Below are 10,845 nucleotides of genomic sequence, written 5' to 3' on the forward strand. Positions count from 1 at the left end.
TTTTTTTTTTTGTTTTTTTCTGCTTTAAGCCCCACCCCTACCCTTAGGAGAAATCACAGAATTTCAAATTGCTATGTGAGTGACCATGTGAGTTTGAACCAGCTGAGGTGGGGGAGAAGCTCGTGGTGTGTACTTGAGACAATAGCCATTGGTTCTGCATTGAGGCTGCCAAACCTTTTTTGGCTGAGCGTGTTCTAGCTCTGTAGATGCTCTAATGGCCCTGTGAGCTGCCTACCAGGATACTTTACCCTGTGACATTCCAGCCAACCTTCTCATCAGCAAGCTGTAGGGGAGCCTTGCAACCCCGAGTGGATCCTTCTAGACCAAGGAGTCAACATTAAATCATGGATTTTTGTCAGAGTTTCTTCACTTGAGAGAAAACATGTCTCAAAAACATGACCTGGTTTTATGGCTGTGGAAACAGAGTCTGTATTCTCTGCACATCTGACTTCTCCCTGAGTGTGAGAGCACCTTCTAAGAAGGTTGGACTTGGAGGATGAAAAGAGCAAGAGAGGTGATGTGTAAGATTGCTCCAATAGTTTCAATATAGGTTGGTCACATGAGAGAGATGGCATCTGGCCATGGAATGTTTAGGAGAATACTCAAATTGTCTTTCATTCCATGGTTTCTTCTTCAGTTGGGAGAACTAAAGAAGAGTTGATGTCTTCCATGTGAATGGGTCAGGAACACTGAGAACCTGGTGGGACCATTCCAGTTACAACTTAAAAGCTGAATGGGGTGGGTTGGGAGGAGTCTCGATGTCCAGATACATGATAATCTACAGGGAGCATTGCTCCGTATACATTTTATCTTAAAAATTATCTCTAGAGGATGGGACAGGCCAACTGAGTTTGAGGGCCGTATGGATGGCATAGTAAGACTGTTTCCAACAAAATAAGACAAGAAAAGGACTAGAGCTGTATCTCAGTAGAAAGAGTTATTGTCCAGCATGCTTAAAGCCCCAAGGTCATTTCCTTGCACTGCATAAAACTGGGCGCAGTTGTATGTTTCTCTGCTATATAGCCAGTTTGAGAGTTTGTACCTGGCCTCTTTTGTGAGACAAAGACCAGGGTCCTCCCATGGCTTCAGCTGCAGTTTCTAACAAGGGCCTGAGGATCTGCTTTTCCAGGTTGTTACATGACTCATTAAAACAACTTTCAGAACCTTGTGTTTCTAGATCAGCAGTTCTCAACCTGTATGTCCATACTCCTTTGTGGGGGTCAAATGACCATTTTTATCGGGATCACCTAAGACCATCGAAAAACACAGATATTTACATAATTATTCATAATAGTAACAAAATTACAGTCATGAAGTAGCAATGAAAATAATTTTATGGTTGGGGGGCACCACAACATGAGGGACTGTAATTAAGGCTCACAGCATTGGGAAGTTGAGAACCACTGTTCTGGAGTGTAATGTGGCCTATGGCAGTGATGCTGGTGTCAAAAACAGGCCCTATGGTAAGTCAGTAGTATTTTTCTCCACCAAGATCTGTCAACATTAAAGCTGCCTCCCACTTAGCAAATCACTGAGCTTTGGTTTTCAGTACCAAAGTAGGAGTTCCTGACTGCTTCAGATTCTGTCCTGTGGACTATACTTAGGACCTTCCTCCTGGTCTCTCTACTGTGCTAGTAGGCTTTCTGTTACTGTAGCAAAATAGCTGTGACCATCCATCCACTCACGAGGAGAAAAGGTTTCTTTTATTCTCACAGATAACAGCCCCCCATGGTCCGCCGGCTCTCGTATATTAGGGCCGTGCTGAGGTGATTGGCTGAGGTGATTGGCAGGAAGCACAGAAAAGCCTGCTCACCTCCTGGCTGGGAGTAAAGAGCCCAGAAGACATAATCAGCTTCAAGGACACACCCTCAAAGACCAAAGATCTCCCATTAGGCCCTGACGCTCCCCAGTGCTTCCAAACACATGGGCTTTGGGGGAGCCGTTCTGGATCAAACCACGGCAATGCCGTGTTTGCCTTCGCCAATGGACAGCCACTGCCGGATCTTCTTAAGGCTGCAGTCTACGTTGAGTCAATCTAGTTGTCAGCATGTATTAGTTTACACATCTTTCTGGGTAACATGGATCCAAGTACTGCAAATGTACAAACTGGAATAGCATAAGGAACCCCTTGCCTCATCATCAGCTCCAGCCATCAACACCTGCCAATCACCTACTCCCACTCCACCACATGAGGACTTTGAAGGAGGTCCTAGACATGATATCATTCCATCTGTATTTTAATCACGTGTTTCTAAAGCACTTCTCTAAGGCATGACCTTAACATTATCCAAGAACTACATGGTTGGAGGCTGGCCCCCACATGTGTGCTGTGGTACACTCTCATCCATGTACATACGCATATGAATAAATAAACAAGAAATAATATAATTAAAAAACAGAAATTTAATGACAATCCCTCACTACCTCCAGCCATAAAATCATTGTTTAAATTTATCTGAGGGACTTGGGTTTTTTCTTTGCTTGAATTAGGTCCATGTGGTATAATCTATGGATAAGTTTTAATATGTAGCAGGGATCTTCACATCTTCACATTTCAGCATGTATCAGATGACCTGGAAGTTTATTAGAGGGTAAAATATTGGATTTTTTTTTTTTTTGAGACAGTGTTTCAGTGTTTCCCTGGCTCTCCTGAAACTAGCTCTGTAAACCAGGCTGGCCTCGAACTCAGAGATCCATGTGCCTCTGCCTCCCGAGTTCTGGATTTAAAGGAGTGGGCCATCACTGACTGGCTTTGGATTGTTTATTCTTGTAGAATTTCTCACACCCTGGGTTTTCTACATAACCTTTGTTGTGCTCCTCTGTCCCCTCTTTCTCATATATGACTGTGGGTCTGTTCAGAGGTTGAATGAGATTTGGATTGGCTTTATTCTGAAGATTACCTTATTGGTAGTGATGGGTACCTACATGGAAGTCACACAGTATGTGTCTCTTAAAAAAAATTTTATGCTGGGCATGGTGGCGCATGCCTTTAATCCTAGCACTCGGGGGGGGGGGGGGGGACAGAAGCAGGTGAATTTCTGAGTTCGAGGCCAGCCTGGTCTACAAAGTGAGTTCCAGGACAGCCAAGGCTATACAGAGAAACCCTGTCTCAGCAGTTAGGAACACTTGTTGCTTTTGCAGAGGACCTGGGCTCAGTTCCTAGAACCTGCATAGCAGCTTGGAACTTCCGCAATTCTAGTTCCAAGGGATCCAATTCCCTCTTCTAATCTCCTCAGGCACCAGGCATACATGTTGTTCACACACTTGCATGCAGGCCACACACACACACACACACACACACACACACACACAATGCAAAACGCTTTTAAAAATAGTGTTATTTAGGTCGGGTGTGGTGGTGCACATCTTTAGTCCCAGCACTCAGGAGGCAGTGGCAGGCGGATCCCTATGACTCTGAGGCCACCCTGGTCTACACAGCAAGTTCTTGGCTAGCCATGGATACAGAGTAAGACTCTCTCATAAAAACAAGACAATAATAATTTTACATCTTGGAAAATATCTCCCGGAAAAACATCAATCCTGCTAGTTACAATCATTTTTTCATGGTTTGTTTTTGTTTGTTTGTTGTTTCTTTTGTCCTTAAGTTTGTTGTCATTAAGCACCAGTGTGCTATCATCTGTTTGCCTTTTCAGACCACTTAAAATAACTCTTTATGGCTGTGGCTCAGAGTACAGTCAGAACAGTCGTAATTCATTTTGCTAAAATTTTAAAAACATTTTTCACTTGTTTACTTGTTTGTTTGTGGGGGTGGGTGGGTGGTGTGTGTCACAGCATACCTGTGGAGGACACCTTGTGGGACTCGGTTCAATCCTCCCACTATGTAGTGGTTCCAGGGATCAAACTCAGGTCACCAACTTTGGCAGCAAGTGCTTTTGCCCACTCTGACGTATCATTAGCCCAAAACTTTTAGCAATTGTTTGTTTTTTAATTTAATTTAATATGTATGGGCATTATCCTCAAATGTATATCTGTATATTATGTGTGTGCCCAGTACCCACAGGGGCCCTATCTCTCTCCCTCTTAAAAGCTGTTTTTTTTTTTCCTTTTATCTTTCTTCTTAATATAGTGGGGTTGGAGAGATGGCTCCATAATTTTGAGCACTGGCTGCTTTTAAGGAGAACCTGGGTTAGATTCCCAGCAGCACCCACATGGTGGCTCACAACTGTCTGTACTACAGTTCCAGGAGATCCAACACCCTTTTCTGTGGTACACAGACATATAGATACAACACACACATACACAAAATAAAACAATACAACTATATTATTAATATTAATATGAATAAAATTTAAAGTAGAATAATATAAGTTAATGATAGATGATAGCATGATAGTCAATGCATCCTTTGATCTTTTATTAAAAATAACATTGGCTATCTCTCTGCATAGCCATATCCCGTGTCATATCTCTACTGTGAGAATTTCCCATGGTTTATTCGTTGAGTTCCTTAGGGGTTGACAGCTAGGGTATACTCAGTCCTTCGCCACTGAAACTGTTACATCAGTGTGTAGCATATTTCTGACTTCACATCTTAGGTGCCAACGTTTCCTCTGCAAGACATAGCCAACCTTCTGTCCTTCCAGCAAAAGGCAATGCATGGAAGGCCCTGTTCCTGAACTAAGGTGGGTCCCAGAGCACTGTTTCCACATGTGCTCACCGAGCAGACCCTGCTTTGGAAGCAAAGGCAGGCTCGAGTGGAGGGCTATCCTACAGCCAGCCCATCTGTCTGTCTTGGACCTCTGAATAGCAGTCAGCAGCCACCAGCCACCAGGAAGACAGGAACAGCCTGCCAGATCATGAGCTATTGAGCAATGGAAAATTAAGTAGAAGTTTGGATGAGATTTTTTTAAATCACTTTATTTTTAAATTGTAACATGTCCAACAGTAGCAAACAAAAAGGAAACTATGCCAAATCCCAAAATGCCATCCCAGGGTCACAGTCAACCTGACAGGTTTATAGTCTGAGGTCCGACTGGAATGCGTAGCTTTCCATCAGCCACTGTCCCGGCTTTGCCAAGCCCTCACTGCAGGGCTAGGAAGATGAACCCTCTCACTCTGGACTTGTTCATAAGAACATTGCAAAGTGTCATCAATCATCTAGAATCTGCATAGACAGCTTGCATATCCACCAAGGACTGGGTCCTGTTTAGTTTACTGAAGACACAATGGATGATGAGACCACTGAATTCTGACCTACTGAAGTTTATAGTTAGCAGAGGGGATTACAATGCATCCGAAGACAAGAAAAGTATGTGATCAAAGAGGGACGGGGGCCGCAAAAATAAAATGCCATATAAGGTGGCTCACACCTTTAATCCAAGCTCCTGGGAAACTAGAAGGAATGTCACAAGTTCAAAGCCAGCCTGGCTTGTATAAGTGAGTGCTAGGTTAGCCTGAACCACATATGAGACTGTCACAAAAAAAAAAAAAAAAAAGAAAAGAAAGAAAGAAAAACAAAGAAAAAAAAAGCGTCAGAATATATTATCTTTCCGTAAACCTGCTTCAGCCTTGATTATTTCAATAAACTGAAACCAAGTTTTCTTTAAATAAGTAAAATTAAAACAGAAAAGGAGGGCTGGCGAGATGGCTCAGTGGGTCAGAGCACTGACTGCACTTCCAAATGTCCTAAGTTCAAATCCCAGTAACCACATGGTGGCTCACAACCACCCGTAATGAGGTCTGACACCCTCTTCTGGTGTGTCTGAAGTCAGTTACAGTGTACCTGTGTATAATAATAAATAAATCTTAAAAAAAAAAAAAAAAAAACAGAAAAGGAGGGCTGTGAGCATTCAGTAAACGTATACGTGCTATATGTAAATACTGCATATCATCAATGCAACACAAATGCTATAGACATAGATCATACGTGGTGACAGTTGGATCACACATCCAAGGTGTTTGGGATACAAGGTGTTTGGGATAACGGCTCAGAATCTCTTGCAGGCACCAATCAAGATGTAAACCCAGGCCTGTGTGATCACATCGAGTCCATATGCACCAAAGAAAGACCTCTTGTCTGGATATAAAAACCAATGATGCTAACAAAGGAAGAGGGGGGGAAGATGGACTATGCAAGCTTTGTCTCTATGAGTTCAAGGCCAGCCTGGTCTACAGAGCAAGTTCCAGGTCAGTCAGGGTTACTCAGAGAAACCCTGTCTCAAAAAGTAAACAAAAAGCCTCTGTTAGACCAGTCTGTAGGCAAGCCTGTATGGCATTTTCTTAATTAGTGATCGACTGGTGGGCCCAGCCCATTGTGCATGGTGCCATCACTGGGCTGGTGGCCCTGGGTTCTATAAGAAAGCAGGCTGAGCAAGCCATGAGGAGCAAGCTGATATGCAGCATCCCTCTATGGCCTCTGCATCGGTTCCTGCCTCCAGGTCTCTGCCCTGCCTGAATTCCTGTCAAGGCTTCCTTCAATGATGAATTACTCTGTGGAGGTATAAGCTGAATAAGCCCTTCCTCCCCATGCTTTTGGTTATGATCTTTCATTGTAGCAACAGTCGCCCTAACAAGGACATATATGTTCATAAAATTGACGTACAAATCAAACATATACTAACAAATCATAAAGAAACTTTTTAAAGCAACTACCTAAAAAAAAAAAAAAGATGTATTTATTTATTCTATGTAAGTACACTGTAGCCGATCTCATTATGGATGGTTGTGAGCCACCATGTGGTTGCTGGGATTTGAACTCAGGACCTCCGGAAGAGTACTCAGCTTGTATTTAGCAGAGGGAATTACAATGCATGCAAAGACATCTGAGCCATCTCTCCAGTCCCTTAAAGCAACTACTTGATGTCCATGTAATTTACCGTCTATTAAAAACTAAAACAAGTTCGCATAGTAATGAGATGGATGTGCTAAATAGCCGATATTGCAAAAAATAAAGCACCTTCAATGTTCCTCAGAGTTGACCGCTATTTTAATTTTGTAAGCATCAATGCTGAGAACTCCACTTCATACAAATACATAGTACAGGGTGACAGATGAGTGTATTTAGGGCCATTTCAGAAACTATTGGCAGTGCTATTCTAACCCCAAGTCAGATTTTATTTAATACTTTAAAAAACAAAACTCAAGTTAGTAATTCAAGCAAGTTTTAAAATAAAAATTTTGAGACTGAGGAGTTCGTTCACCCAGGACTTAGCACCTAGGCAAGATGACCTGAATTTATACCCTCAGAAACCCACATAAATACCAAGTGGGCATGAAAACGTACCCATGACTCCAGCCTTGGAAGAGATAGCTGGCTAGCGAAACCGGGGTTCTAGTTTCTTCCTTATGCTAATTCACCCTGATCAAAGCAATTGAGAAAGGAGAGGATTAATTTGGCTTTCATTTCTAGTTCAAGACCCATCACTGAGAGAAGTCAGAGCAGGAACTCAAACGGGGACTTGACCCAGAAACCTTGGAAGAACTCTACTTGCTGGTTATTTTGGCTTGGGCTTAGCTAGCTCTCTTATCCAGCCCAGGACTACCTGACCAGCTGCTATCCATCATAGGCTAAGCCCTCCCGCATCGATTAACAATGAAGACAATCGCACACAGTCACGCTCACAGGCCCCTCTGATGCGAGCAATCCTTCAAATGACTCTAGACTGTGTCAAGTTGACACATAGAGCTAAGTAGAACTGTTAGCCATATTGGCAAATTGGACTTGACTGAAAGTCCCTGCCTTAATGAGTAAGGCAGAAGATCAATCAAGGATGACTTCCAACATCAATCTTGGGCCTCTACATACGCACATACGTGGACACATACACACAAAAATGTGTACACAGATATATACCACACACGTGAAAATGAAAAGGGGGGGAAAGATAAAAATAATACAAGCATTTTAACACAATACAATTTAAAGATATACTAAGTTGATTTTTTTTTATGCTAAGAAACCAGGGTAGGAAAATATTACAAGACTCTCTTTCCGTAATTAAATCATTATGTTTCTGTGAAGGCAGAAAAGTTGTAAAATGACTTGCAGTTCATAACATCACATACAACTGGTCTCAAATTTATGCCTTGTCGTTTCGGGCGGCAGCCAATGGTGTTTTGTGGTTTGCCTCCATGTGCAGTGCAAAGCATGCCCATTGCATGGGTGAGTCCTGCGAGAAACACCTCAGAGTCATTAGCTGTAAGAGTACATGGGGACAGCACCCAGTTGGAGAAGCTGAGAGCATTGGGATACGTATCCACCTGGGAAGACTCCGTGCCCAAGGCTCTGGCTGCCTAAGGGCTCGCTGGTTGCTCTTGGGGTTGGCTTGGCTCAGTTAAGTCAAAGGCAGACCAACAGAGGTCTACCCATGGGGCCTCCATGTGATTTTGCCCTCTCAGAGCATGGTGGCCTCAGAGTAATTGGCCTTCAGACACTATGATTCAGAAGGGACATTTCCTGGAAGGGTCACAGAGAGTTCATGGAGAAGTTGGCTTTGAAATGGTTCTTTTTTAGAGTAAATATGATGAGAAACACAGGCCAAGTCCTTCTGATATAAGGATTTCCGACAACAGCCTGCGTTAGCAGTCATGGGACTGGAAGCTGACTCACAAACATGAGAGCCTGGTTGATGCCGAGTAGGTTTGAGCTGACGAGTCTGACCCTCTCTTAACGAAAACTAAGATCTTGGCCATCGAGATCCTTATCTCAAGGAAATTTCCCGGGGACCCTATTGGAGAAAAGTGGCTCTATCATATGCCAGAACTCATAGCCACCATGGCTACACTTGTATAATAAATAGCTTCCCTTTCTGTCTCTATTCATGGGACTCCATGTTCAATAGGATTGTTATGTCTTCCCAGAAGCGGTGAAATCTTGGAGTGATCCCCCAGATTCCTGCACTGATTAGTGACCCAGCCCCTGCTGATCTCCTGGCCTCAGATTACCCGTTGTTCATGATGCCTTTATGTGCCCCTGACTCTGGCAAGCACCTTCCTGTTGCTAGGCCTTTGCATCTGCTGCTTCTTCCTTCAGATCTCCACTGGACTGAGGCTCAAAGTCTACTCAGAGAAGCCTCCCCAGCCACCTCTGTCAGTTCTTCCCACCCTTCCAGGGTTACTCCATCACCGTATTCTCCTTTATCTTTTAAAGAAAAAAAGATTTAAGGTTAAGGATGCAGCTCAGAGGCAGGGTGTAGGCATAAATATTTTATAGCCTACTGTAGTGAGGGTTCAACCCTTCCTCTAGCACACCACTCACCAGAGGTAGTGGAAGAGAAAGGTTATTAGGATATGGGGGAAATGAACCTTATATTTAGAAGTAGTTCTTTGTGGTGACTCCAATCTTCGTTGTTCTCAGTCCGGTCCACTAGCAAACATTAAACACGAATCAGCAGCTACAGTCCAATGTACTCAGCAGACACCACACATGAACCGGGAAAGGCAGTTCAATGCAGAAGGAACCTCAAAGCTCACCAACCACCTGAGTCCATGGAAGTGGCAAGAAGCCACAGGAATCTCACAGGAAGTTCTTTGGCAAGTTTCTCTCTATGAAGTCACCACAAGTGAAAATTAGCAGCGCAATGTAAGGCGAACCAATGCATATGGGTCATCAGCATAGAATAACGAGGTGGAACAAAGCAAGCCAATGCTTGAGCTCTAATGTCTGTGGCTCATATTTATATTCCTTCTAAACATCACACATCCTTTCATGTGTCTGCTATAGCAAAACATCCTTTCACCTGTGTCTACTTCAGCAAAACATTCTTTCACATGTCTGCTTTAGCAAAACTTCCTTTTACCTGTGTGCCCCAGCAAAACGTCATTTGACATAACTGATTTCCAAAGAAACCAGGATTCAATCCCCACATGGGGGAAAAAAGGGCCAGTTGACTAAATGTAACTGGGCATGGCAGTCCACATCTGTAATTCCAGCACTTAGGAATGAGTTGCCATGAGTTTGAAGCCAGCCTGGATTATAAAATGAGTTCTGGGTCATCCTGGGCTACAGAATGAGCCCTTATCTCCAAGAAAACCCAAACAACCCAACAAACCCCAAAGCATTTTTCTCTACTTGAAATTATTACAATCAAACCCTTCTCTACCTTCTGGGTCCAACCTGGGGGCTGTCCATCCGGTATTCATTTTCCTTTTCTACACTCTTGAAGTATTTGGCTGATACCACATTCCTTCCTTGTTCTGGGCTAAAGTGTGTGTTACTTGCCCCTCCACCAATCCACATGCTGAAGTTGTAATCCTCAGTACACCAGAACGTGATTACATAATAGGATGGTGTCTTAAGTCACTGGAGAGGGCATCAATCTAATACACCTGCTGTCCATGTCAGAGACCAAGACTTGAATGCACCCTCCAGGAGACTATATACAGATCTAATAAGTAGGCAGCCAAATATAAGCCAAAGAGAGGTCTTACACACACAAAAAAATTACCTGTAGAGATAGCCTAATTTCATACTTCTGGGCTCCAGGCCTATAAAAGAATAACTTTTGGGTTCATCATTATTATCATTATCATTATTAATTATAAGACAAGGACTCACTGCATAGCTCTAGCTATCCTGGAACACACTCTATAGAGCAGACTGACCTCAAACCCACAGCCTCCCAAGTGCTGGGATTCAAAGTGTGCATCAACATGCCTGGCTCAGGTTTTTTTGTTTTTGTTTTTGTTTTTAAGATTTGTGGGGCTGGAGAGATGGCTCAGCAGTTAAAACCACTGACTGCCTTTCTAGGGGTCCTGAGTTCTCAATTCCCAGCAACCACATGGTGGCTCACAACCATCTGTAATGTGATCTGATGCCCTCTTCTGGTGTGTCTGAAGACAGCAACAGTGTACTCACATATATAAAATAAATAAATCTTAAAAAAA

The 10,845-nt window shown here is 43.1% G+C and overlaps 1 protein-coding gene across 1 annotated transcript in view; it reads left to right on the forward strand.

Moving 5' to 3' along the window:
• Nucleotides 1-1,163, forward strand: part of Fbln7 (fibulin 7) — a 33,249-nt gene extending 32,086 nt beyond the window's left edge. The window contains exon 8 of the mRNA XM_021194568.1: nt 1-1,163. This exon is cut by the window's left edge and continues 637 nt beyond it. The gene's annotated coding sequence lies outside the window, so the exon portion shown is untranslated.
• The last annotated feature ends 9,682 nt before the right edge of the window (nt 1,164-10,845 follow it).

This window comes from Mus pahari, chromosome 3, assembly GCF_900095145.1.
Source record: "Mus pahari chromosome 3, PAHARI_EIJ_v1.1, whole genome shotgun sequence".
NCBI classification, from domain to species: domain Eukaryota; kingdom Metazoa; phylum Chordata; class Mammalia; order Rodentia; family Muridae; genus Mus; species Mus pahari.